Source organism: Calonectris borealis, unplaced genomic scaffold, assembly GCF_964195595.1.
Source record: "Calonectris borealis unplaced genomic scaffold, bCalBor7.hap1.2 HAP1_SCAFFOLD_253, whole genome shotgun sequence".
In the NCBI taxonomy this organism is placed as follows: Eukaryota; Metazoa; Chordata; class Aves; order Procellariiformes; family Procellariidae; genus Calonectris; species Calonectris borealis.
The window spans coordinates 1-27981 of record NW_027441637.1 but is presented as its reverse complement, the minus strand read 5'-3'; the positions used below and the strand labels follow the sequence as shown (position 1 = coordinate 27981).

Sequence of the window (27981 nt, the reverse complement as noted above, 5' to 3'; positions counted from 1 at the left end):
GCCTTTATCCCTTCTGGTGGTTCGCTTCTCCCCCTTGCCAGGTGATTGTGGGAAGGGTGGTGGGCGGGGCCCGGGGTATATGAGGTACAGCCTCTCCTCAGGCAGCTCGTTCTGCTGCTGGGCTTCTCTGGAGGTGGTGGTCTGCTGTTCCTTCAGCTGATTGCCACTTTTGAGGTAGCTTTTGAGCTGTCTAAGCTATTTGGGTAGTCATGTTTTGATATTTAGAGAAGCAGAGGTGTCTGTTTAAGCTAAGGGCTTCAGGACAAGTCAAGGTTCAGCTACATGTGTAGAAGAAAGTACACTTGTACGTGTTGGGGTTTTTTTTCCAGGTCAGTAGGTTTGTATTTGGTGTTCAGAGGTGGAAAGATGGTTTAATAATATGGGTTTGGTTTTTATTTTATTCCAGGTGCATTGTATTGTTTTAGAATTCCTGACTTTATTGAAGATGGAACCTTGTTTTTCACCAGCTTTGCTGTATGTTGCAGAAGCTGTTGACATCATCTCTTGATAGGAGCAATGGTGAGAGTATTTAGCAGGGGTTGAGGTGAGCATCTTGTATGCATTTGCATATGGAGTTCTAGCATTGTTCAAGAAAGTAGCAGGGACATAAGACATAGTGTCTTTCAGCGTATGGAACGGCTTATGGCCTTTCCCAATTGCCCACAGAGTATCATGTTGTCTCTAGAACCAATGCAGCTTGCGGCCAGCCCCTCGTAGATTATAAGCGTCAGGACTTCACTTATTTTGTGGGGCTGTAGCAGAGGTCAGAGTCTGTGGGAAGATGGAAGACAGGAGGTGCTTGCAGAAGACTGGGCATAGCTGGGAAGAGCAGCTCCCGAGGAGCGGCTGACACAGGGGGTTCAGGGGTGCAAATACAGAGCAGGAGCTGTCAGGAAGGAGTGGAGTTCCTTCCCTGACAGTTGAGGAGAAGAGAAGGGGTTTCTAAAATTCTGGGACCAGGGGATGGTTGGGAAAGGGAGGTGTGTTCACGAGCCTTACTGAGGTGGGTTTTGCAGTTGGATTTGGGTGTTGATGAGGTCTGTTCTGTTTTAGTCTGTCTGCAGCTGATGGGAGATACAACAAAGTCACGGGAGATGCAGAGTAAACCATCCGGGCCTCCGCATTACAACATAGAGGGCTGAACATCAGAGAAGTCTCATCTCGGAAAGCATTAGGTATGTTAAGGTACATCAAAATATATCCTCCAGAACTCTGAGGTCTTTACTTCTGTACCTTTTACTTACTTATTTTTTGCATCCTTCTGGATGTCACAGTCATTGTTACTTTGTGGTATTGGCTAGGCATTTATTTTCAGCACAGGCTTGCGTTGCTGTCTTCCCTAGAATTTCTTGGAGATGTGTGGTGTTTGTGCTCATAACAATCTCCAGACAAGGGTGTTTCCTTTACTGCAGTCCTGGACACACAAGCTTTTTTTGTTTTCCCAGTTGTGCCTTTTTCCTCAAGCATCCAATGAAGTTTGCTCTAGTGTCAGTCGTCAGTTCTCTTGTTCTTGTTTTAGTATCAGTTTCTGTAGCGAAAGGGTGTCCATTTTAGATCTCTGAGTCACCACATCACACCGTCGTGGTTTTTCCATTGGCCGACTGCTGCTGTAATTCCCTAAAGGGCTTTATAGGTAATTGGGCTCAAGCTGTTTTTGTGGCAGACATCTTGTCCTCACGGCTTCATCTGTCTAGCAGTCTTGGTTGCTGTGTGGTACAATGTCCTGTCTTTTTGAGCTTCATGGGTTTTTAATATTTTCTGTTTTTTTAGTTAGAATTTTTTTGTAGGACTTCTTTTGTTTATTCCTGCAGGTTAAGTCAGGTCATTTTTTGACATGCAGGTCCCTGTGACTGTCTTTGCTCTTCTTTTTTTGCCAGATATCATCACCAGTGTTTTCGCTCAATGGGAGTGGCAGAGAGGGGTGTGGCATGCCGGGGCACCCGGGGAGGTAGAGTCGGGCTTCCTCCCATCTTTACAGGGCTGACCCTGAGGAAGCCGGTACGTGGGTGGGTAGTGTGAGTATATATTATGTGGGTGCACTAATCCCTTTCGGAGCGTGTCAGAGGGTAAGGATTTTGTTCTGTTTGATGTAATGTTGTTCTGTTCTGTCTATTTGTTGAAGATTTGAGTTTTGTGTGGGAGGAAGCCAGCTGTCTGACTGGTTTTGGGGTAAGGTGGGGTACACATGGTTTTAGGTCATATCTTATTTGCCAGATGTTTTTAACTAATTGTATGATTTTCTTAGCGACTCATGAAGGGGTTTGTGGCACCCCGATGGTGGACACTGTTGCTGACAGGCAAAGTAGGGCCATAGCAGAGTTTTCCATTTATGGGGATGGCCTCAGCCATCTCCTGCACAAACTTCTATAATGTAGCAATCGGGATAGTTTTCTTTTGATTTCTTGAAGAACAAGAGGATGATGGAGCATGTTCAAAGAGCATAATTATTTTCTCTTCTGAGACAAGGGATTAAGGAATTTTAGTAGTTGAATGATTAATAGTAGTTAGAAGATTGAATCAGTAGGTAGGGGTTTGATACTTTGTTCCTCACAAGGCCGGCTCAGCCTGATAAGGCCGACTTAGCTATGGTGTAAATTAACTGAGGCGCCTCACAAGGACAGCTCCCGATAAAGACTAAAAACTTGTCTCAAGAAGCCAGCTAAAACTGACCCTGCGGTATGGACAAAAGTAAGAAGACAACTGAGCCTGCGCAAGAACAAAAGGTTACTAGCGGTGACGAAGAGGAACTATCAGCCTTCATCCCCACGACCCCTGACGACCACCACTAGGAGGCAATGCGCAAGCGCAGATGGGAGGGGTCTATGGAAATGACTTCTTGGAACTCATTTTAATACAAAGCGGGGACAGGTCATGCATATGTATAGGCATATTACAAAACTTTATGAATATGTAATATTTTACTGTATATATTTATGGTGAGTGCCGCATTGAGGCGCGCACGATTTTGGTGGGACTACCCCCCGTGCCGCCCAGCGCTGAATAAACATACCTACTTTACAATCTCATAGATTGTGCAGTCCGGTTTCCGCAAGTCAGTTTTGGCGAGCCAGGCAGGAGGCTCTCTGCTTCACCGCAGGATCGGCTGGGGAGCGGACGCCCCTGGGCGCGCCCCGAGCATTTCCTCGGAGGGGACTCCGCTGCCAGCCGCTCACCGTGGGAGTAGACAAGAACCTCCTGAGTCCGTGGAAAGGAAAGGTATGTTTGAGGAGAGGGGCCTGTAAGTTGTACGCGTGGCTGGGGCTGCTGGTAAATCGCACAGAGACGTCTGGCGTGCAGCATAGTCCCCGTATGGTAGGAGGGTACCCTGCACGGTAATAGGGGGGATTCGCTGACCGATAGAGCGGCCGCTAGCGATCTTGGGAGTAGATCGAGTGGATCCGAGGTTTCTGCTGTATCCCAGTGTTGGGAGCCAGGACGGACCTGCTAATGACTGGTATATAAGAAGCAGGAGAAGGGTAAGCGGACCTCCTTGCAATTGCGATTGGGTCATCTTTAAGGTTGCAGCTGCTGGGTGGGAGTACAACTAATCTGAGGAGTTGTATGTGGCATGGCCATAAATATTATCATCTGTTGCAACAATTTATTGTGTGACTGAGTGTCTGTGTTGTATGAGTGAGACGCAGCACAGCTGCGAAGCGAGTGTGGAGTCCTGATCCGCGGCTCGTAATCTCTGCGAGGAGAGCAGCCGGAGACGAACGAAGTGAATGATAAGATCGAACCTTTGTCTTTTGTGTACGAAAACATTGTAGAATTTTGTGAAAAAGCAGTATTGTATATCTAGCAAGTTCTATGATAAGAAAACCTCCGATAAAGTCACTAAGACAGTGCGGGAAGGAAAACTAGTCCCGGCATCTTATTAAAGGTTAAAAGAAAAGATCAATAAAGGGAAGATACGAAATGGGTAACACTCAAAAGGGAGTCTTGAAGAAAAGCCCCTTGGGCTGTGTGCTTGCTCATTGGAGAGATATCGTTGGGATCGGAGGGACGGAAAATAGAAAAATTCTTATTAAATATTGTAATCAATGGTGGCCATTGTATAAATTGGAAAGTGAGGCTAAATGGCCACTTAATGGATCAATAGACTACAATACTCTCCTACAATTGATGCTATTTCTAAGGAGAGAAGGGAAGTGGGATGAAGTTTCATATGCAGATATGTTTTTCACCCTCCGAAACCATCCGGAGTGGCAAAGGGACTGTGGAATGGCACCACCACAGGACCCTATGGTACTCGCACTTGAGCGAGAAAATAAAGAATTTAAAGGTAAACTGAAGCGGTGTTGCTCGGCATGCAGTATTGGACAGAGGTGTTTGAAAGCAAACAAAATTCACCAGGTGCCGGAACCAGATCTAACTGACCTGTTTAAGCCTCCCCCTCGACCACAGGAACAGGATGCGGACTCGGACGAAACTTCCACCCCCCCGGACAGCCCTGTATCTTCCCGCACCAGAAAGAAAACTGCCCCAGTAGCCTTACAGGCACCTCTTCGAGAGGCGGTGGCACCTGATGGCGGGACGATGCTAATCAAGGTACCTTTTTCCACTACTGATTTAGGGGAATGGAAAAGGGTTGCAAAAGATTATAGGAGCGATCCGATCGGTGTAGCTAAACATTTTCAGTTTATTGTGAAACAACATAACCCTGATTGGAAGGACATACAATTATTATTAGACTATATGACTGAAACAGAAAAGCAATTGATTTTAAAAACAGCAGGGAGTTTGGCTGATGAATACTATAGGACTACAGGAGGGGATGTTAAGGAATATTTCCCTCTACAAGATCCAAAATGGGATGCGAACAGATCTGCAGAAATGGTAAAACTACAGGGGTATCAGGAGTGGATTTCGAGAGGAATGGAAAAGGCTATACCCAAAACCATAAACTGGTCGGCTCTATATGCAATTAAGCAAGGTCCCTCCGAGTCCCCATCTGAATTCCTGGATCGACTGAGGGATGCAATGCGCCGTAACACACCGCTGGATCCTGGATCCGAGGTAGGAATACAACAACTAGTCTCTCTGTTTTTGGGTCAGTCCACAGGGGACATTAGGCGCAAGCTCCAGAAGCTACGTACTACAGAAAGTAGAAATTTGGAGGTGTTGCTAGATGAAGCATGGAGAGTATTTAGTAACAGGGAAGAAGCATACAAACAGGTATGAAGGAGAATAATAGCAGCTGTCAGGGAAGAGGAAGAAAGGAGGCCTAGACGAGAACCATCTCGGTTAGGCAAGGATCAATGTGCACTGTGCAAGGAATTTGGTCATTGGAAAAGGGAATGTCCAATAAACTGAATCAAGACTTGATGCCCCTGGAGAACGATTACATCATGGTAAAGGGGGCAACTGGCCAAAGTGAAAAGGCGTATTTCTGTAAACCTTTGAAATATAAACTGGGAAAACAATGGGGAATTCACAGATTTCTATATATGCCCGACTCTCCAAAGGCCCTATTGGGAAGAGACTTACTAGAACAATTAGGTGCAATTCCTTTATATTCGAAAAAGGAGAAATTTCTCTGAAAGTAAAAGATCAAGAATACATTCAAATCCTAAGTTTATTCTTAACCAGTCCTTCCATAAAAGGAGAAATTAGGGAGGAAGTCTTAAATCAGGTATACCCTGGGGTATGGGCTACCGATGTACCAGGAAGAGCAAAGAATGCATTACCTATTGAAGTTAAACTTAAAAAGGGAAACCAACAACCAGTAAGGATTAAGCAATATCCCCTAAAGAGAGAAGATAGAGAAGGGATTCGGCCGATAATTGAAAAATTTTTACAATTCGGACTATTAAAAGAATGTGAGTCTAATTTTAACACACCCATATTACCAGTTCGTAAGCCTGACGGGTCGTATCGTGTAGTCCAGGATCTACGGGCCGTAAACAAGGTAACTGAGGATCTCTACCCCGTGGTGGCGAATCCATATACTCTGTTGACTACACTAACACCTGAATTAGCCTGGTTTACTGTTATAGACTTGAAAGATGCCTTCTTTTGCCTCCCTCTCCATGAAGCCAGCCAAAATTGTTTGCATTCGAATGGGAAAACCCCAAAACTGGTCGCAAGACTCAACTCACCTGGACGGTGTTGCCACAAGGATTCAAAAATAGCCCTACCATTTTTGGCAATCAGCTTGCAAAGGACTTGGAATCATGGGAAATCCCGTCTGAAAAGGGAAAACTGCTACAATATGTGGATGATATCCTGATTGCCACCGAAACAGAGAACGATTGTGTCACCTGGACGGTGAGTCTATTAAATTTCTTGGGGCTCCAAGGGTACCGGGTGTCTAAGAAGAAAGCCCAAGTAATACAGCGCAAAGTGATTTATTTAGGCTATGAAATCAGTGCTGGGGAAAGAACTTTGGGACAAGCCCGCAAAGAGGCAATCTGCCAAACCCAGAGACCTCGAACAGTGAAAGAGTTACGGACTTTCTTGGGAATGACTGGGTGGTGTCAGCTGTGGATTTATAATTATGGACTGCTTGTTAAACCATTATATGCCCTAATAACTACCAGCCAGGGACACCTTGAATGGAACAACCAGGCCGTACGAGCCTTTGAGAAACTAAAGAAAGCCTTGATGTCAGCTCCAGCTTTGGGGCTCCCAGATGTGAGTAAGCCATTTCTCCTCTTTTCCCACGAAAAACAAGGGGTTGCAGTGGGGATACTAGCACAGAATTTGGGTCCCGATCGACGAGCAGTTGCCTACTTTTCCAAACAGTGGGATACAACTGCGAAGGGCTGGCCTGGATGCTTGCGGGCAGTCGCAGCTGTAATACTAAACATACAAGAAGCCCAAAAATTCACTCTGGGTCAGAAAATGACTGTGCTGATGTCCCATACAGTATCTGCAGTACTGGAAGCGAAGGGTGGACATTGGCTTTCTCAACAAAGATTTCTAAGATATCAGGCTATATTGGTAGAACAGGATGATGTAGAAATAACAGTCACTAACATTGCCAACCCAGCTTCCTTCCTAGAGGGAAACACAAGAGAACCAGTGCATCGTGACTGCTTAGAAACCATTGAAGCAACATACGCAAGCCGACCAGATTTGAAAGACAGCCCCATAGAAGACGGAGAAAACTGGTTCACAGATGGAAGCAGCTATGTCCTGAGTGGTAAAAGATACGCGGGATACGCTATTACCACTCGTCAAGAGATAATAGAATTAAGGCCTTTGCCCCTAAATACCTCGGCACAGAAAGCGGAGGCCCTACTGTAAGGCAAGTGATCTCTGCCTCCAGACAAATCCCAAGAATACCCCCAAACCAGAAATGGGCCAAATTGGTAAAGGTAATGGGCCTGGGCAACAGTGGCAGATCGATTTTTCAGAACTCCCAAGAAAAGGGGGGTATCGATATTTATTGGTATTAACTGACACCTTTTCAGGTTGGCCAGAGGCATTCCCTACCAGGACAGCCAAGGCTCGGGAGGTAACTAGAACATTAATACAAGAAATAATACCACGTTTTGGGGTTCCAGCAACCATATCTTCTGACAGAGGACCACATTTCATCTCCAAAGTAGTACAACAAATTAGCCGCTATTTGGGCATAGATTGGCAGCTTCATACCCCATATCGCCCTCAGTCGAGTGGCCAAGTAGAAAAATGAACCACTTAATTAAACAGCAGATTGTGAAATTGGGATAGGAAACTAACTTGGCCTGGCCTCAGTCTCTTCCTTTGGCTCTTTTGCGCATACGAACTAGGCCAAGAGCAAAGGAAGGACTGAGCCCTTTTGAAATCTTGTGTGGACGACCTTATAGAATACAGAAAGGGATGTCCACACAAGTCGGGGATGAAATCATGACCTCCTACATGGTTGCATTGGGGAAACAACTCAGGAAGGTTGAGAAATATGTGGTTGGGACTCGAAGCAGGGGTTTGGATGGTCGCCCACTGCTACAGGTATTCTTAATACCTTATGTCACCCTATTGTTTTTCTCCTAATTCTAGTTTTTATTAGTATTGCTTTATCTGCAATACTGTATGTTTTAAATTGGCGAATGATAAAACAAATAAGGCACTTGAGGTATGACTATCAGCACCGACAACAAATTGAAACAGGCAGAAATCTTATAAAGGACCTGGAGAAGAATGGGATAATATAAAGAAAATTAGTATAGGGTTTAGTATAGAGTAAAAGAATTTACTAACTTTTTAGAAAAGGGGGGACTGAGACAAGGGATTAAGGAATTTTAGTAGTTGAATGATTAATAGTAGTTAGAAGATTGAATCAGTAGGTAGGGGTTTGATACTTTGTTCCTCACAAGGCCGGCTCAGCCTGATAAGGCCGACTTAGCTATGGTGTAAATTAACTGAGGCGCCTCACAAGGACAGCTCCCGATAAAGACTAAAAACTTGTCTCAAGAAGCCAGCTAAAACTGACCCTGCGGTATGGACAAAAGTAAGAAGACAACTGAGCCTGCGCAAGAACAAAAGGTTACTAGCGGTGACGAAGAGGAACTATCAGCCTTCATCCCCACGACCCCTGACGACCACCACTAGGAGGCAATGCGCAAGCGCAGATGGGAGGGGTCTATGGAAATGACTTCTTGGAACTCATTTTAATACAAAGCGGGGACAGGTCATGCATATGTATAGGCATATTACAAAACTTTATGAATATGTAATATTTTACTGTATATATTTATGGTGAGTGCCGCATTGAGGCGCGCACGATTTTGGTGGGACTACCCCCCGTGCCGCCCAGCGCTGAATAAACATACCTACTTTACAATCTCATAGATTGTGCAGTCCGGTTTCCGCAAGTCACTTCCTTTGGCAGTACAGGCACCCAAGGCAGTACAGCCCACATTCAAGGAACAGCTCGAGGATATTGGTGTCGACCATCAGCAGAGGAAGCAAGCTTTTTTCGGAGGCCAAGGTGATGAAGCAGAGTCCTTATTTTCACTGTTTGATTTTCATCATGGGGCTGAGGGGGGCTGGGACATGTATAACAGGGTCCTGGACTGGGGAGCTGTCTATTAGATGGGAGGCTGTGAGATATCACGTATACCACTGGACAGGTGTTAGAACCCAGTGCTTGGGTCAGACCAACCTGGCAGAACCATCCCGCCACCTGAAGTAATGCGTACTTCTGTATTGAGATTTTAATAGCTTGGTCCGCATCACCTTTGGCTTTTCCTCATCGAGCTCATATTTTTGCAAGAAGCATCTCTCATCAAGCATTTGGCTCTGAGCGGTCTCTATTAGACTTTTGGTGCCTGTCTTCATTAGATTTTGTGACCATCAAGTCATATTTGGCATCTGTCTGCACTCAGCTCTCCTGTAACTACTATGCAGTTTTGGTTTAAGACTTTATAGTGGAATGTTATCTAGTAGTAGCATTCTGTCTGCAAGTAGCTTCTGGCAGCCCAATCTACTGTCCCGTATATGTCAGTGTTCTCATTTGAGCATGCTGTCTACTGAGGGGTTCTCCATGCTGTAGCTCACAGAGTTATTTATCCATAAAGGAAGAGTCTGTCTTACACCAGCCACGGTCATTTGCTATCCGTACTTCTTTAGCCATTTGGCCAATCGGTGTTTATTTATATTTGAGTCATCTGGCAGTAACTGTAATTTTTGTATGTCAGTGGGTGGTTTGAGTTATTCTTGCAGTTAAGTAACGGGTCTAGGATAAGCAGGATAGTCAAGTGAGGCATGCGTTATTTGCTTTGTTGCTTTGATTTTTGCAGGTGACGCACATAGTGTCCGAGGAGCAAAGCGGCACCTCGACAAGTGGTCTGAGAAGGTGAGGCGAGCGTCAGCCCAGTCAGTGTCCGAGAGGAAAGTATCCTGCGGCAGCTCCATGAAGCTTTTGTCTTTGGTTTTGTAGGTGCCGTGCAGGCCACCTTTGGAACTGGATGAGCATTTGAGGTGAGCTGGGCAGTAGAGAGGAGGAGCACAGGACCGGTGATTTCGCACAAGTGCGATGGTAATTTTGTCTCTTGGTATCTTAGGTGCCACAAATAACAGCGGCCGCAGCCTCGGACTCTGCCATCAACGTGGAGCAGGTGAGCGGAACAACACGGCGCTTCTGAGGATGAGGTTGTTGTGGAAGAGGTTGGCGTCTACTGTCATGATGCTTACTGCTGGTGTTGCGGGTATTTCTTTTCTGCAGATGATGAAGAGGAACCTGGTAACTGCAGGAAAGTATCAGCCAGATGAGTTGTTTTTTGTCAAGGATAGATTCAGACCTCCCAGTTCTCTGAAAGCTAAGTTGAGGGACTGGCACTGGGGAGGGGGCAGGGGCCAAGGTTGGCAATTGCAGGAATGGGGATTTACATTTCCTGTAGGGCAAAGGGCTGTCCAGGAACAGTCTCCTTTGGGCGGGTAAAGGGAGCGGGTTACTCTTCAGCATGACACCAGCATGTGCCGGGCAGGGCAGTTCTAGCCTGTTGTGTAGTTTGTGTGGTCTGTCTTCTGTGTCTTAGATCGTCCTCAGGTCTCGAGCGCTATTCCTAGGGCCTCGAATGCCTGTACTTACTGCCGTAGCGCCGATCGGGTGCTTGTTTTCTTGCGTTCCTAGCTTAAAGCGTGGATCGCTCTCGCATCCTGGATTTTTCCAGATGGTCATCTTTTGCAGTGTTCTTCCTGGCTGTGTGAGCACCTCTACTGTATAGTTGTCCATTTTTGCTGACTGGGATCATTTCCCTCCATCCTTACCTTTCTTGGGTCTCGAAGCCAGGCTTATTGTGTGTACGTCTTCTCAGTTTTGAGAGTAACTTCTTGTCATGGGTCACGACGTTCTACTCTTTCTCTGGGGTTGCCGTAGAGCCTCCTCACGTCACCGTGAGATGGGTAGTCTTGCCTGACAACATCTTCCGTCTGGGTGTCATTCTTCTCGCCGAGAGTTTTCTCTTACCTTTGAGGTGTGTTGTTTGTAACGTTCCGTGTAGTGTCGGTCTGTGTGTGTGTGCGTTTGGCTTGGAGCCGCCCTGCCCGTGGGTGTAGAGTCAGGGGTAGTTAGAACAGTGATAAGAGTCTACGGTTAATATGTTGATATGCCTAGACTATCGAGGCAAAGGTTGTGCAGTCATCTTGACTGAGTAGCTGTCAGCAGCAGGTGAGGAAAGCAATTTCTGTAGTGTTTTGCAGGTGCAGAGGGGATGACTGGAGCTGTGTGGGAGAGTGAGCTATAGTGGTAGTTGAGCAGATGGAACCTCCAAGGTGTTAAGGCTTGTATGCATAGGGCTTAATGTTTGATTTATATCTTTCGTTTAATGGCAGGCTGTAGTTTGATTCTAGATGGTATTCCTAACAGGAAACAAGTCCTCTGGAATTGTTAAGCTATCACTGTGCATCCGGGTTACTTGTTTGATGATATTGGTTTTGCAGATGCAGAGGGACAAGCTGCACACCCAAGGGTGATGGAAGAGCGGAGCGCTGTAACGAGGTGGGTTGGCGTGTGGTTTTAGGAGGAAGATGTGACTGGTGGCTATATGACCACGTTACAGTAAAGTTTTTTTTTAATTGGAAGGTGCGAAGCGAGGAGCAACATGGGATATAGGCACCGGAGCTTACTTGGGCAAGGTGAGCAGCGGTTGGTGAGCTGAAGTAGCAGTTATTCTTCAGGTGTTCTATTCCTGATGTAATTATAAGCAATCTGTGTTGTTTGCGTCTCGCATGCGGTGCAGAAACCTCAGGGTGGCAACCCAAGCTGACAGAGGCTGGATGGGCGAGCTGTCCAGGTAAAGGAGCGGAAGACACAGAGATCGGCATGGGCTGCGGTTTCCAGCAGTATCTCGGCATGTGCCTTCTAGCTTGTGTTTTTGCAGGCGCCGCACATGGGCTCGGAGGGGTGACACCGTGTGCTGACGAGCGGTCCAAGAAGGCGAGGCGGTTGTGGGCCGGGCTGGCGTCTAATAGCAAAGTATTATATGGCAAGTCAGCAAAGTGTTTCTCTCTGGTTTTGCAGGTTCTGTGGGGGCTGCCTTTGGAATTGGCTGAGCGTTTGAGGTGAGCTGGGTAATAGAGAGGAGGAGCATGGGGCTGGTGATTTCTGGCAAGTGCAACGGTAATTTTGTGTCTTTTGGTACCCTAGGCATCATAAGCGACTACAGCCGCATCGTCTGACTCTGGAATCAGCACAGAGCAGGTGAGTGGAATGCCACACGCATCTGAGGTGGCGGCTGTTGTGGGAAGGTTGATGTTGGCCGACGTGATGCTGACTGACGGCACTGTTGTGCATGCATTGATTTTTGTTTGTTTGGTTTTTTTTTTTCAGATACTGAAGAGGAACCTGGTGACTGCAGGATTAATCCAGTGGGATGATTGTGGTTTTCCTTGTTGAGGACGGATCGATACTCCTGGCCGTCTGAAAGCTAAGTTGGGCCACTGGCGCTGGGTGAGGGAGGGGACTGGGTTGGCAATTGCATGAAGGGGTTTTAAGGACAGTGTAGGGCAGAGAGCTGTCCAGGAACAGTCTGCTTCAGGCAGTTAAAGGGAGACGGCTACTCTTCAGCATGACACTAGCGTGGGCCAGGCAGGGCAGTTCCAGCCTGTGTCTGTTGTTGTGTAGTTTGTGTGGTCTGTCTTCTGCGCCTTAGGCCTTCTTCGGGTCTTGGTGTCCATGTTACTCTTTGCGCTCGAGGAGCACGGCACGTGCCTGGGCACCATCCTGAGCGTCTCGAACGCCTGTACTCATCAGCATAGTGACAATCAGGTGCCTGTTTTCTTGCATTACTAGCTTAAAGCGCGGATTCGTCTCCCATCTGGGAAGTTTCCCGATGGTCCTCTTCTGTGGCATCCTACCCAGCTGCTTGAGCGGCTCTGCTCTCTAGCCATCCACTTTTTTTGCGAACTGGGATTTCTTCCCCGCATCCTTACGCTCTTAGGTCTTGAGGCCAGGCTTCTTGCATGTACATCTTATCAGTTTTGAGAGCAACTTTTTGTCACGGGCCACGACGTTATACTCTTTCTCTGGGGTTGCCATAGAGCCTCCTCACATCACCGTCATGGTCCTGCGGGTCGTCTCGCCTGATGGCGTCTTCTGTCCGGGTGTTGTCATTCTTGCCAAGAGTTTTCTCTCGCCTTTGAGGCATGTTGTCTGTAGCATTCCGTGTGCTGTCGGTCTGTGCGTGTGTGCGTTTGGCTTGGAGCCGCCCTGCCCGTGGGTGTAGAGTCAGGGGTAGGTGGAATAGCGACAAGAGTCTATGGCTAATATGTAGATATGCCTAGACTGTTGAGGCCAAGGTTGTGCAGTCATCTCAGATCAAGTAGCCATCGGCAGGCTGCTTGGTCAGCTTTTTCAATAGCTTTTATGGGGATGAGCAGGGTTGTGTCGGAGGGGCTGTTCAGGGGTAGTGAAACAGATTGAATCTCAAAGGTGTTGTATGTGTGGGGCTTCAACGTTGTCGGTTGGGTTTGTTTTTTTTTTTAACAGCAGGATGTATGTTTGTTTGGATTCTAGATGGTGTTCTTAACAGGAAACAGGTCCTCTGGAATTGTTAAGCTATTGCTCTGCAACCCTGTGACTTGTTCGATCATTATGTTTTTGGCAGATGCAGAGGGACGAGCTGCGCACCACAGGGCGACAGAGGAGAGCGGAGCAGAGTGCTGTAACTAGATGGGTTGGTGTGTGGTATTAGAGGGAAGATGTGACTGGTGGCTATATGATTACATTACAGTGGTTTTTTTTTTTTTTAATTTGAAGGGACAAAGTGAAAAGCAATGTGGGATATAGGCACCGGAGCTGACTTGGGTAAGGCGAGCGGGTGAGTGGTGATTGGTGGGCTGAATTAGCGGTTATTTTTCAGGTGTTGTATTGCTGGTGAAGTTATAAGCAATGCATGTTGTTTGGGTCTACAGGTGGTGCACAAACATCAATGTGGCAACCAAAGCTGACAGAGGCCAGGTGGGAGGGCTGTCAAGGTAAAGGAGTGTGAGACACGAATTGGTGTGGGCAGGCTGCAGTTTCGGGCAGTATCTCAGCATGTGCCTTTTTGCTTGGGTTTCTGCAGGTGCTGCATGCAGACTTGGAGGGGTGCTGCTGCTGTGTGCTGACAAGGGGCCTGAGAAGGTGAGGCAATTGTGGGCCGGGTTGGCATCTCATAGCAAAGTATTACATAGCAACTCTGTGAATCTTCTCCATGATGCTTCTCCCTGATCTTGCAGGTGCTGAGCGGGCTGCCTTTGGAACTGGATGAGTGTTTGAGGTGAGCTGAGTAGCAGAAAGGAGGAGCACAGGACAGGTGCTTTCGTGTCTCTTGGTACCATATGCGCCACAAGCGATGACAGCTGCAGCCTCTGATACTAGAATCAGCGTGGAGCAGGTGAGCGGAATGCCACAGCATGTCTGAGGTGAGGGATGTTGGGGGAAAGGTCCATGTTGACTGATGTGATGCTGACTGATGGCATTGTTGTGCATGCATTGGTGTTTGTTTTTTGCAGGTGATGAAGAGGAACCTGGCGACTGCAAGATTAATACAGTGGGCTGACTGGTTTTCCATGTTGAGGATGGATTCCGTCTCCTGGCCATCTGAAAGCTAAGTTTTGAGGCACTGGTGCTGGAGAGGAATCAGGGGGAGCTAGTGGATAAGGCTTAGTGGACAAGGTTGGCAATTGCATGAAGGGGTTTTAAAGGTAGTGTAGGGCAGGGGGCTGTCCAGGAACAGTCTGCTTTGGGCAGATAAAGGGAGCTGGCCACTCTTCACTATGATGCTGGGCAGGGCAGTTCCAGCCTGTCTGTTGTGTAGTTTGTGTGGTCTGTCTTCTGTGTCTTAGGCCTTCCTCAGGTCTCGATGTCCTCATTGCTCTTTGCGCTTGAGGGGCATGGGTGCCATCCCTAAGGCCTTGAATGCCTTCACTCATCAGCATAGCACCTGATAGGCACTTCTTTTCTTGCATTACAAGCTGAAAGTGTGGATAAGTCTCGTGTCTCAAACTTTCCGGATGGTCATCTTTTGCAGCATCCTTCCTGGCTGCGTGAGCAGCTCTGCTCTCCAGCTGTCCATTTTCACGGACTGGGATTTCTTCCCTGCATCCTTAGGTTCTTAGGCCTTGAGGCCAGGCTTCTTGCACATCCATCCTCTCAGTTTTGAGAGTATCTTCTTGTCACGGGCTGTGAGGTTCTACTCCTTTTTCTGGGGTTGCCACAGAGCCTCCTCACGTCACCGTTATGGTCCCACAGGTCGTCTTGCCCGACAGTATCTTCTATCTGGGTGTCATTCTTCTTGCTGAGAGTTTTCTCTCCTCTTTGAGGTGCATTTTTTGTAGGGTTCCATGTAGTGTTGGTCTGTGCGTGTGTGTGTGTGGCTTGGAGCTGCTATGCCTGGGGGTGTAGAGTCGGGGGTAGGTGGAATAGCCATAAGAGTCTATGGTTAATATGTTGATATGCCTAGACTGTTGAGGCAAAGGCTGTACAGTCATCTCAGACTCAGTAGCTGTTGGCAGGCTGCATGGACAGCTCTTTTGATAACGTTTTATGGGGATGAGCTGAGCCATGTGTGAGGTGCTGTGCAGGGTTAGTGAAGGAAATTGAATCTCAAAGGCGTTAAGGCTTGCATGGGTATGACTTAATGTTTGAGTTATAAAATTTGTTTAATGGCAGGAAGTATAGTTGGATTCTAGATAGTATTCCTGCATGGAAACAAGTCTTCTGCAATTGTTAAGCTATCGCTCTGCATCCGAGTGACTCGTTTAATATTGTTTTTGCAGATGTAGAGGGATGAGCAGAGCACTAAAAGAAGGAGGATTGATGGGTGGTATTAGAGGGAAGATGTGACTGGTGGCTATATGACTACACTACTGTATTTTTTTTTTTATTTGAAGGTGCAAAGGGAGGAGGACCGTGGGATATGGGCACTGGAGCTGACTCGGCCAAGGTGGGCGGTGATTGGTGAGCTGAAGGAGCGGTTATGCTTCAGGTGTTGTATTGCTGGTGAAGTTATAAGCAACCCATGTTCTTTGGGTCTTACAGGTGGTGCACAAACCTCAATGTTGCAACCCAAAATGATAGAGGCTGGACAGCTGAGTGGCCAAGGTCAATGAGAGGGTGATAGGAAACACTGTGGGCAGGCTGCAGTTTCAGGCAGTATCTCAGCATGTGCCTTTTCGCTTGGGTTTCTGCAGGTGCCGCACGCAGGCTTGGAGGGACGCCGCCGCCACATGCTGACGAAGGGGTCCGAGAAGGTGAGGCAGTTGTGGGCCAGGTTGGCGTCTAAAGTATTAGACGGCAACTCAGCAAAGTGTTTCTCTGTGGTTTTGCAGGTGCCGTGTGGGCCGCCTTTGGAATTGGATGAGCATTTGAGGTGAGCTGGGGAGTAGAGAGGAGGAGCATGGGACTGGTGATTTCTCACAAACGCAATGTTAACTTTGTGTGTCTTGGTATCTTAGGTGTCACAAGTAATGGCGGCCGCAGCGTCCCACTCTGGAATCGGCGTGGAACAGGCAAGTGCAATGCCAGGGCTCTTGTGAGGATGAGGGTGTTGTGGAAGAGAGTGGCGTCTACTGTCATGATGCTTACTGCTGGTGTGTGTGTTGGTTGGTGTTTTTTTTTCCAGATCCTGAAGAGGAACCTGGTGACTGCAGGAAAATATCAGCTAGCCAATGTGTTTTTTGTCAAGGATGGATTCAGACCTCCCGGCCCTCTGAAAGCTGAGTTGAGGGACAATGGCTGGGGAGGGGGCAGGGAGACAAGATTGGCAACGGCAGGAAGGTGCATTTAAAGTTAGTTAGGGCAAAGGGCTGTCCAGGGACAGTCCCCCTTAGGCAGATAAAGGGAGCAGGTTACTTATCAGCATGATGTTAGCGTGAGCTGGGCAGGGCAGTTCCAGCCTGTGTCTGTTGTTGTGTAGTTTGTGTGGTCTGTCTTCTGTGTCCTAGGCCTTCCTTAAGTCTCAATGTCCTCTTTGTGCTCGAGGAGCACAGCACAAGCCTCCAGCGCCATCTCTAGGATCTTGAATGCCTGTACTCGTTGGCATAGCGCCAATAGGGCGCTTTTTCCTTGCGTTACAAGCTGAAAGCGTGGATCGGTCTCGTGTCTCGAAGTTTCCAGACGGTCCTCTTTTGCGGCATCCTTCCCGGCTGCATGAGCAGCTCTGCTCTCTAGCCGTCTCTTTTCGTGGACTGGGATTGTTTCCCTGCATCCTTACGCTCTTAGGTCTTGAGGCCAGGCTTCTTGCTTGTACATCCTCTCAGTTTTGAGAATAACTTCTTGTCACGGGCCATGACGTTCTACTCTTTCTGGGGTTGCCACAGAGCCTCCTCACATCACTGTCGCAGTCCCATGCGTCGTCTTGCCAAGCGGTGTCTTCCATCCGGGTGTCATTCTTCTTGCCAAGAGTTTTCTCTCCTCTTTAAGCCATGTTGTTTGTAGGGTTCCATGTAGTGTTGGTCTGTGCATGTGTGTGTGGCTAGGAGCTGCCCTGCCCGAGGGTGTAGAGTCAGGGATAGGTGGAATAGCCATAAAAGTCTATGGCTAATATGTTGATATGCCTAGACCGTCGAGGCAACGGTTGTACAGTCATCTCGGACTCAGTAGCTGTTGGCAGGCTGTGTGGACAGCTCTTGCAATGGTGTTTTATGGGGATGAGCCGAGCCGTGTGGGAGGGGCTGTTCAGGGGTAGTGAAGGAAATTGAGTCTCAAAGGTGTTAAGGCTTGTATGTGTAGGGCTAAATGTTTGACTTCTAAATTTTGTTTAATGATAGGATGTATAGTTAGATTCTAGATAGTATTCCTACACGGAAATAAGTCCTCTGGAATTATTAAACTATTGCTCTGCATCCGGCTGACTCATTCAATATTGTTTTTGCAGATGCAGAGGGATGAGCAGTGCAGGGCGATGGTCAAGAGGCGAGCGGAGCACTAGAAGAAGGTGGGTTGGTGGGTGGTATTAGAGGGAAGATGTGACTGGTGGCTATACGACTACATTCTGGTATTTCTATTTTTCTTTTAATTTGAAGGTGTAAAGCAAAGAGCAATGTGGGATATGGGCACCGGAGCTGACTCGGGCAAGGTGACCGGTGATTGGTGGGCTGAAGTAGCGGTTATGTTTCAGGTGTTGTATTGCTGGTGAAGTTATAAGCAAGCCTTGTTGTTTGTGTCTTACAGGTGGTGCGCAAGCTTCAATGTGGCAACCCAAGCTGATGGAGGCCGCTCAGCTGAGCGGCCAAGGTAAAGGAGAGGGAGATAGGAAACACTGTGGGCAGGCTGCAGTTTCAGGCAGTATCTCAGCACGTGCCTTTACGCTTGGGTTTTTGCAGGTGTCGCACGCAGGCTCAAAGGGGTGCCTCTGCCGCATGCTGACGAAGGGGTCCGAGAAGGTGAGGCGATTGTGGGCTGGGTTGGCGTCTAATAGCAAAGTGTTACATGGCAACTGAAGTGTTTCTCTGTGGTTTTGCAGGTGCCGTGCGGGCTGCCTTTGGAATTGGATGAGCATTTGAGGTGAGCTGGGTAGTAGAGAGGAGGAGTATGGGGCTGGGGGTTTCTGGCAAGTGCAATGATAACTTTGTGTCTCTTGGTATCCTAGGCATCACAAGCGATGACAGCTGCAGCGTCCGCCTCTGGAATCGGCGTGGAGCAGGTGAGTGGAATGCAATGGTGTGTCTGAGGTGGAGGACGTTGTGGGAAAGGTCCATGTTGACGGATGTGACGCTGACTGGCGGCACTGTTGTGCATGCATTGGTGTTTGTTTTTTGCAGGTGATGAAGAGGAACCTGGCGACTGCAGGATTAACCCAGTGGGCTGATTGTGGTTTTTCCTGTAGTGGATGGATTCAGACTCCCGGTCCTCTGAAAGCTAAGTTGAGGCACTGGTGCTGGAGATCGGTCGAGGGAGGGAGGGGACCGGGTTGGCAATTGTATGAAGGGGTTTTAAAGACAGTGTAGGGCAGGGGACTGTCCAGGGACAGTCCCTCTTGGGCAGTTAAAGGGAGCAGGTTACTTATCAGCATGATGTTAGTGTGAGCCGGGCAGGGCAGTTCCAGCCTGTGTCTGTTGTTGTGCAGTTTGTGTGGTCTGTCTTCTGTGTCCTAGGCCTTCCTCGAGTCTCGATGTCCTCTTTGCGCTCGAGGAGCACAGCACATGCCTCAGGCGCCATCCCTAGGATCTTGAACGCCTGTACTCATTGGCATAGGGCCAATAGGGCGCTTTTTTTCTTGCGTTACAAGCTGAAAGCGTGGATCGGTCTCGTGTCTCGAAGTTTCTCGACGGTCCTCTTTTGCGGCAGCCTTCCCGGCTGCGTGAGCAGCTCTGCTCTCTAGACATCTATTTTTGCAGACTGGGATTGTTTCCCTGCATCCTTACGCTCTTAGGTCTAGAGGCCAGGCTTCTTGCGCATACATCTTCTCAGTTTTGAAAGCAGCTTCTTGTCATGGGTCATGACGTTCTACTCTTTCTCTGGTGTTGCCATAGAGCCTCGTCATGTCACAGCCCTGCAGGTCTTCTTGCCCGACGGCGTCTTCCGTTTAGGTGTCATTCTTCTTGCCGAGAGTTTTCTCTCCTCTTTGAGGCGCGTTGTTTGTAGTGTTCTGTATAGTGTTGGTCTGTGCATGTGTGTGTGGCTTGGAGCAGCCCTGCCTGGGAGTGTAGAGTCAGGGGGAGGTGGAATAGCCATAAGAGTCTATGGTTAATATGTTGATATGCCTAGACCGTCGAGGCAACGGTTGTACAGTCATCTCGGACTCAGTAGCTGTTGGCAGGCTGTGTGGACAGCTCTTGCAATGGTGTTTTATGGGGATGAGCCGACCCGTGTGGGAGGGGCTGTTCAGGGGTAGTGAAGCAGATTGATTCTTAAATGGAAACAAGACTTTTGGAATTGTTAAGCTATTGCTCTGCAACCGGGTGACTTGTTTGATATTATTGTTTTTGCAGATACCTAGGAAGGAGCCATACACCAAAGAGTGACAGAGGAGGCGAGTGTAGCACCGTAAGAAGGTTGTGGTAAGGCTGCTTTCCATAATCTTTGAGAAGTTGCGGAGATTGGGTGATGGCCCAGAAGACTGGAAGAAGGCTAATGTCACGCCATCTACATGAAGGGCATAAAGGAGGATCCAGGAAATTGTAGGCCCATCAGTCATACTTCAGTCCCTGGGAAAGCTGTGGATTGAATCCTCCTGTGTGGTACCACAAGTCCAATGAAGCACATGATTGGGAAAAGCCAGCATGGATTCACCAAGGGCAGATCATGCTTGACAAACCTGATTGCCTTCTATAACAAAGTGACCTGCTTGGTTGATGTGGGGCGAGCGGTGGACATGGTCCTGGATTTCTCCAAGGCTTTTGATATGGTTTCCCACAGCCTCCTAGAGAAAGTGATGTGTTACAGTCTAGACAAGCGGTCTGTTTGGTGGGTGGGGAACTTGCTGACAGGCAACCCCCAGAGGGTGGTAGTAAATAGCTCCTTTTCAAACTGGCAACCTGTCACAAGCGGGATCCCCCAGGGATCGATATTGGGCCCAACACTGTTAAATATCTTAAGTGATGTGGATGATGGGATCGAGCGTACCCTGATGAAGCTTGATGATGATACCAAACTGAGTGGGCAAGCGAACGCTTTGGAGCGGAGAGCCACTCTGCAGGAAGACTTGGATAGGCTGGAAGAATGGTCTAATGAGAACCTTATGAAGTTCAACAAAGTCAAAAGTTAGGTCTTGCACCTAGGAAAGCATATCCAGGAGTGCGGTACAGGCTGGGAACTATCCAGCTGGGGAGCAGCTGTGGAAAGGGACCCGGGGGTCCCGGTGGAGAACAAGCTAAATCTGAGCAAATGGTGTGCTGCTGCAGCAAAGAAGGCCAAGATGATGCTGGATTGCATCAACAAGGGCATCACCAGCAGAGATATAGAAGTCATCATCCCCCTCTACTCGGCGCTCACCAGGTCACACCTGGAATACTGTGTGTGGTGTTGGTCCCCATTATACAAAAAAAGATGTGAACAGGCTGGAGAGGGTCCAGAGAAGGGCCACAAATATGATCAAAAGACTGGGAACCCTGATACATGAGGAAAGGCTGAGAGAATTGTGTGTAGTCTTGAGAAAAGAAGGCTTAGGGGAGACCTCATCACCATGTTCTGGTAGGTAAATCGTGGTTACAGAGATGATGGAGACTCCCCTTTTACAAGGAGTCACATGGAAAAGATGAGTGGTAATAGGTACAAGTTACTCTTGAGGAGATTCCGATTGGACACAAGAGGAAAACTTTTCACAATGAGAACAATCAGCCATTGGGATAATCTCCCCAGGGAAGCGGCAGATTCCCCAACATCGGACACTTGTAAGATTTGGCCAGACGGGGTGCTGGGCTATCTCGTCTAGACCGTGCTTTTGCCAAGAAAGGCTGGACCGGATGATCCTTGAAGTCCCTTGCAACTTGGTATTCTGTGATTCTGTGATTAAAGCGCGTCAGCCTTTGGTGTTGGAGGGAAGGTGAGTCTTGTTGGTTGTATGACTGCATAATGTTGTGGTTTTTTTTTCCCGAAGATGCAAAGCAATGAGGCAAGTGGGATATGGGCATGGGAGTTGACTCAGGCAAGTTGAGCAATGACTCGTGGGCTGAAGTAGCAGTTACTTTTCAGGTGTGTATTGTCGGTGAAGTTATAAGCTTTACCTGCTGTTTGGGCTTTACAGGTGGTACACAAGCTTCAACATGGCAGCCCCAAATGATGGGGGCTGGGTGTGCAGGTAAAGGCCAAGGTAAAGGTGGGGAAGATGAGAATTGCTGCAGGCAGGCTGTGCTTTTAGTTTGGGTTTTTCCACATGCCGCAGGTAGCCTCAGAGGGGCATAGCTGCCCACTGAGAAGCGGTCGGAGAAGGTGAGGAGGTTGTCGGCTGAGTCACCATTTAATAAGCAAGTATGACATGGCATCTCGGTTAACCATTTACCTTTTGGTTTTGCGGGAGCTGTGCTGCCGAGGAGGAGCGTGGGGCTGGTGACTTCGCCCAAGCGCAACGGTAACTTTGTGTCTCTTGACATCTTGGGTGCGACGAGTGACAGTTGCAGCATCTGACTTTGGAATTAGTGTGGAGCAGGTAAGCAGAGCACTATGGTGCTTTTGAGGAGGAGGCTAGTGTGATGCTGAATACTAGTACTCTTGTGGTTTGGTGGGGTTTTTTTTGGTGTGGGTGTGGTGTTTTTTTTTTGCATATAAAGAGGAACCAGGTGAGTGCAGCAACATCCTAGTTAGTGTTTTGGGTTTGTTTTCTTTTTTTTTTTTTTTAAGATGGATTGAGATCCCTGGCCCTCTGAAAACTAAGTTGAGGGACCAGGGCTGGGGAGGGAACAAGGTTGGGAATTGCGGGAAGAAGTTATGAAGTTAGCGTAGGGGAGAGAACTGTCCAGCAACAGTCCCTTTTTGGAAGGTGTAAAGGGAGCGGGTTATTCTTCAGCACGATGCTGGTGTGTGCTGGGCTTGGCAGTTCCAGCCTGCGTCTGTGGTGTTGTGTAGTTTCTGAGGACTCTCTTCTATGTCTTCTACCATAGTTTTCTCAGGCCTTGATGTCTCTATAGCTCTTTAAGATCAGCAGGCGCCTCGGTAGCCCTCCCGAGGGTCTCAAATGCATTGTCTCATCAGCATAGTGCCTGTTGAGCCCTTCTTATCTTGCCGTTGTAGCTTCAAGCATGGACATGCCTGGTCAGCGTTGCATCATAGATGTTTCTGAGGGGTATCTCTTGCGGCGGTGAGCCAGGTGGTGCCAGCAGCTCTGCTCTCAGGAGTTCTGTTTCCACAGTTGTCTTTAGAGGTTTCACCCCCGTGTCCTTAACGGTCTTGAAGCCCAGCTTCTCATGCATCCATCGTTCTGGGTTTGATGGTAGTTTTCTCTCATGGGCTGTGGCAGTTGACTCTCTTTCCTGGGGCGCTATAGAGCATTTGTGCCATTGTGGCACCTTAGGGCTTCTGTGCTGGAGGCATCTTCCCTACGGCAGTCATTCTCGCTTGTGGTCTTCTCGTGTCTCACGATCACATTGTGGCGTCTGCGTGCAGTCTCTGTCTGTGTGTCAGGGTTGGAGCTGCGCTGCCTGGGAGCGTAGCAATAATAAATATATTATAGCTTTATGGTGATATGGTTATATGTTGATCTGGCCAGATTCTTTAGGCAAAGACTGTACAGTCCATCTCTGGGCAAGTAGCTCTAGAGAGCGGCCACAGTTACTTTCGTTGTGTTTTGTGGGTGCTAGAGGCTGCACTCTGGCCTCTTGGGAGTGGCAGTTTGCAAGGTAGTCGAGTGGACTGTATCTTGAACTTGCCTTAACTTGTCTATGTAGGGCTTAATATCTGGTGTGGTTTTTTTTCCATCTGCAGTTAGAAGGCATATGCAAAACAAGACAGGCTTTTAGTCATGTCAAGCTATCGGTCAGCATCCAGGTGACTTGCTTTACATGCTTTGATTAGCACAGGCTGTTTGGATGGAGGTTGTCTGGGATGTTTTTTTGTATAGCCAGTAGGTATTGCTAAGCAGGGTGTACAGTCCCTTTTGTAGTTTTTTGCAGGTGCCCCAGGGTGATTTGGATCCGTGGAGAAAATTCTCGAGCGCATCTTGCCAGAGCGTCCAAATTGAAGTGAAGAAGGAGCAGGCCCGGTGAATGTAGTGAAGCGTCTTCCTCGGCTTGCTGTTAAGAAGGCTGAAACTTTGGAGTTGTACGGAACGGCAACGTTGCTTTGAAGTGTGTGGCGAGACAGTTCCGGGGATGGGTCTAGAATGGGGGCAATATGCCATCGTGGCAGGTGGGTGGTGAAACAATGGTGTTTTGAGTGAGGGGTGAAGCAAGTGGTTGTTGAATGAGTGTTAGTTTTTCAATGTGCCTAATCTTGTATGTGTGAAGTATTTTATCGCAGGTTGTATTTAATGTTGAGAGTAGTATTTTTTTTTTTTTAAATTATAATAAAAAAAAAACCCTGGCTGGGGGATTTTTCTTCCCCCCCCCCCCCCCCCCCCCCCAGCTGGGTTTTTTTTTCCCCTGGTCCCGGCCGCTCTGCAAGGTGACGTTCATCGCCAATGTCTGGGCAGATGTCAGGCTTGGGCCGGGGTTTTTGCAGGCAGGGTGATTTTTGAGGCCTCTGGGAATGCTGTTCCTGGGGAGCGGCGCAGACACGGGGTGATGTCCCATTGTGGCAGGCTGGTCGCAGAATGGATCGGCGAGAGTGAGGGGTAGCTTGTGTGGTAGCTGAATGAGCGGTGTGTTTTGAATGTATATAACCTTGTTTCATTATGTGGTGTTTTTTTATGTTTCTTTGCAGGTTGTGTGTGGAGTTGAGTGGTTTTTTTGTGTTCAGAGAGTTACAAAAAAAATTATATTAAAACCTAGACAAGGGATTTCCACACCACCCCTCCTGCCCCCCCGTCTAGGGGTGTGTATGTTGGGTGTGTGTGTTGTGTTCCCCCCCTGCCCCGGTCCCAGCAACTCTGTAAGGGAGTTGATTGCCAATGTTTGGGTGGAGGTTGGGCTCGGGCTGAAGTTTTTGCAGAGAGGGTGGTTTTTTCAAGGCCTCTGGGAACACCATTCCTGGGGAGCGCTGTCCTGGAATGTGGCATTTGCCTGTCATTGCAGGGAGGTATGTTGTGTAGCGAATGGTCATAGGAAGATGATTGATGATCTTGCAGTTGAAGGGTGTGGGGAATTTGGAGCAGGTTGTCAGTGTTGAAGAGGACCAGCTTGTGAAGCAGGTGGGCTAAACTTTATTGTTTACGGTTAGGATTGTAAATTCTTTTGAGGGGCTTTGTAGTTTCTGATGTAATGACACTTTATGATTTTTTTTTTTTTTTTTTATTTTTGTGCGCAAGCACAGAAGTAGGGGGCCCATTGAGATGAGCGGAGCTCGGTCACTTTCTGCCTAGGAATCCCAATTGTGGAGACGATGTCGCCTCGAAGAGGCAAACAGATATGTAAAGCAATAGACTGAGAATGTAATGGGAGGGAGAAACGTGGAAAAGACTACTAGGTATAGAATCACAGGCACTAAATACTTGCGCCGACTGTAAAGGTAATGATGAATTTTTAGAGGTCAAATGCATTTCAAAGAGTGAATTTCAAAGAGTGAGAAGTGAATAAATGTAATTGTAGCAAGTATTTGATCAACCTGAGAGTAATTTTTGTCTCTGTAGTACAAGTATATTGTAGAATTGAAATGTAAAAAATAATATGGGAAAATCTACTGGAATTAGCAATGGACCAATTTTAAATTGAAAATTATAAAAACAAAATACAGGCAGTAATGTATCCCTATTGGAATCACAGTAAAAACTGAAATAACAAATGAAAGTACCTATTAACCAAAATTGCCAATTGGAGGGTGGTGGTGGTGGTGGTGGTGGGGAATTGTTACAGGCATTGACAGCTCTTGCTTGAGGACTATTACGGCAATAATGTTTGTATGTGATAATTTAAATGAGAATTAGTCATTAGAGGGAGAGTTGTCAATACCTATAGATAAATGTAGCTATTGACAGGTTAAAAGAAAGCATGTGCATTACTGGCTCCTAAGTATATTTAAACTATTAGTAATTGTGTAAAGTTTTTTAATTACTTTGAGTAGTTTTAAAGAAATGTAGAATACTACTTGGGCATAAATGATGTCCAATTGAAACACTGATCTTAGTAAGACACTAGCAGGCATGAATTGTATCTGAGTAGTATCATAAGGAAAATATCAAACTAGGCAGTAAAGATGGAATGGTAATATGGCTGTGTTCAATTACCTTAATTGCAGAAAGAGCTAATTATGGTAGTTAAACCACTCCTTAATAGGGTTCTAAGGTATCTTAAAAGAAAATGATTTTGCAATAAAGTTTAAATAAAATTTTCTTTGATCTGTTTTGCGTCTCCTGTGTTTTTTTAATGTCTGTGTTTGTCTCTGGTGGTTTTTTTTTTCTCTGTCTGTAGGGGGTTTTTTTGTGTGTCTGTCTGGTGTCTTTTGATGTTGTCTCTCTGGTTTTTGTCATTGATGTTCTTTTGCTTTGTTTTGGTCTTTGATTTTGTTGTCTCTCTCTGTTTGTGTCTTGGTGTGGTGTTTTTTTTGAGTTTCCTGTGGGGTTGGAGGAGGGAATTTTCTGTATTGGCCTTGGGGGGTTGTGTGGGTGTGTTTTTTTTTTTGCATGCATTGGTCTTGGTCTTTGGGGGTTTTGGTTTTTTTGTGCGTGTCAGTCTTGGTCTTTGGCGGTTGTGGGGTTTTTTTTTTTGTGCACATCAGTCTTGGTGTTTGGGCTTTTGTGGTGTTTTTTTTTTTTTGTGTGTGTTTGCTATTTAAAATGTAAATAGTAGCAGTAGAAAATGGCATGCTTCCTGGGAGTAACTAACACAAATAGATTGCAAAATAATAGTATTTTAAAAAAATTACTCCCAGGGTGTGTGCCATTTTCTACTGTTGCACCAGATTTATTATTTTTAATTGTTTCTTATACCATGACTACACATTACTAGTATTCCAAGTGGGAGTAATCTCTGATTTGAATAATCAAAAAAGCCCCAAGACTACAGTAAGCATTCCTTACTCCCTCTAAGAATACTAATTAATTAGTAATTACCATGCAAAATAAGCAGCAAATTATACAAAGAAGATGCAAAATTTTTTTCCCCCACAACACAAAAAGGCACACAAATTGAATGCACATTCTGGGGAATAAAAAAAGCTACCACTGCACACAGCTGGAGGACGTCTGGACCACAGAGAGAACCGTTAGAACCATAGAGTACAGCCGGAGGACTGCCGGACCATAGAGACGGGCTTCCGGACCATAGAGTACAGCCGGAGGACTGCCGGACCATAGAGACGGACTTCCGGACCATAGAGCACAGCCGGAGGACTGCCGGACCATAGAGACGGACTTCCGGACCATAGAGTAGAGCTGGAGGACTGCCGGACCATAGAGAAGGACTTCCGGACCATAGAGTACAGCCGGAGGACTGCCGGACCATAGAGAAGGACTTCCGGACCATAGAGCACAATACCGGAAGTTCGTCTCTGTAGTCTGGAAGTCCTCCAACTACACCGGAAGTCCTCCAGCAAACACGGAAGTCACCGTAATTCTACCGCAAATGCACTTTCACGACCTAAAAACGAGCCCAAACAATCAAAATGAAGTGGAAGCAAAGAACATGAGGCCAGAAGTCGCACTTATAACACCGGAAGTCACTATAACTACGCAGAAGTCAAAGATAAAAATCGGAAACACACTAAAAATCACCGGAAGTAGCCCACATATGGCTGGAAGCAACAAACAAGAAAACAAACAGGTACATTCACGGGACTTAGGGTTAGGATCTTAGGATTCACTCATAGGGTTACACATTAGGGCCTTAAGATTACAAGTTGGGCTCAAACCCCGGATTACAGGACTACAGTTAAACAGTTAGGGTTACACTGAGGAGTGAGGTTAAGGTGAAGGATTACAGCACTTACAGTGAGGTGTTAGGGTCAGAGCAGTTAGGGTGACAGCTTAGGCATTAGGGGCTGCAGTTAGGGTTAGGGTACGGGTAATTACCATCAGGGTTACGGTCATTAACATTGCCATTAGAGATTGGGGTTAGGGGGTTAGGGTCAGGGCCATTAGGGTCAGGGCCATTAGGGTTAGGGCCATTAGGGTTAGGGCTAGGGCCGTTAGGGGTTAGGGTTAGGGTTAGGGGGTTAGGGGTTAGGGTTAGGGGGTTAGGGTTTAGGGTCAGGGTTAGGGATTAGGGTTAGGGTTAGGGGTTAGGGTTAGGGTTTAGGGTTAGGGTTAGGGTCATTAGGGTTAGGGTTTAGGGGTTAGGGTTGGGGTTAGGGTTAGGGGGTTAGAGTTAGGGGTTAGGGTAAGGGTTAGGGCGTTAGGGTTAGGGGTTTAGGGTTAGGGTTAGGGGGTTAGGGTTAGGGTTAGGGTTAGGGGGTTAGGGTTAGGGGGTTAGGGTTAGGGTTTAGGGTTAGGGTTAGGGGGTTAGGGTTAGGGGCTTAGGGTTAGGGTTAGGGGTTAGGGGTTAGGGTTTAGGGTTAGGGGTTAGGGTTAGGGTTAGGTTAGGGTTAGGGGTTAGGGTTAGGGG

At 47.4% G+C, this 27981-nt stretch overlaps 3 long non-coding RNA genes across 3 annotated transcripts; all 3 read left to right on the top strand.

Moving 5' to 3' along the window:
• Positions 1-477: 477 nt before the first annotated feature.
• On the top strand, positions 478-2854 carry LOC142077446 (uncharacterized). The gene is made up of 3 exons (XR_012671832.1): positions 478-544; positions 1054-1175; positions 1878-2854. It is a non-coding gene; the product is annotated as an uncharacterized LOC142077446 (long non-coding RNA).
• A 6780-nt stretch (positions 2855-9634) lies between these two features.
• Positions 9635-10033, top strand: LOC142077447 (uncharacterized). The gene is made up of 3 exons (XR_012671833.1): positions 9635-9784; positions 9869-9909; positions 9993-10033. It is a non-coding gene; the product is annotated as an uncharacterized LOC142077447 (long non-coding RNA).
• A 1094-nt stretch (positions 10034-11127) lies between these two features.
• LOC142077448 (uncharacterized) lies at positions 11128-12102 on the top strand. Its single transcript, XR_012671834.1, has 3 exons — positions 11128-11428; positions 11513-11565; positions 11951-12102. It is a non-coding gene; the product is annotated as an uncharacterized LOC142077448 (long non-coding RNA).
• Positions 12103-27981: the final 15879 nt, after the last annotated feature.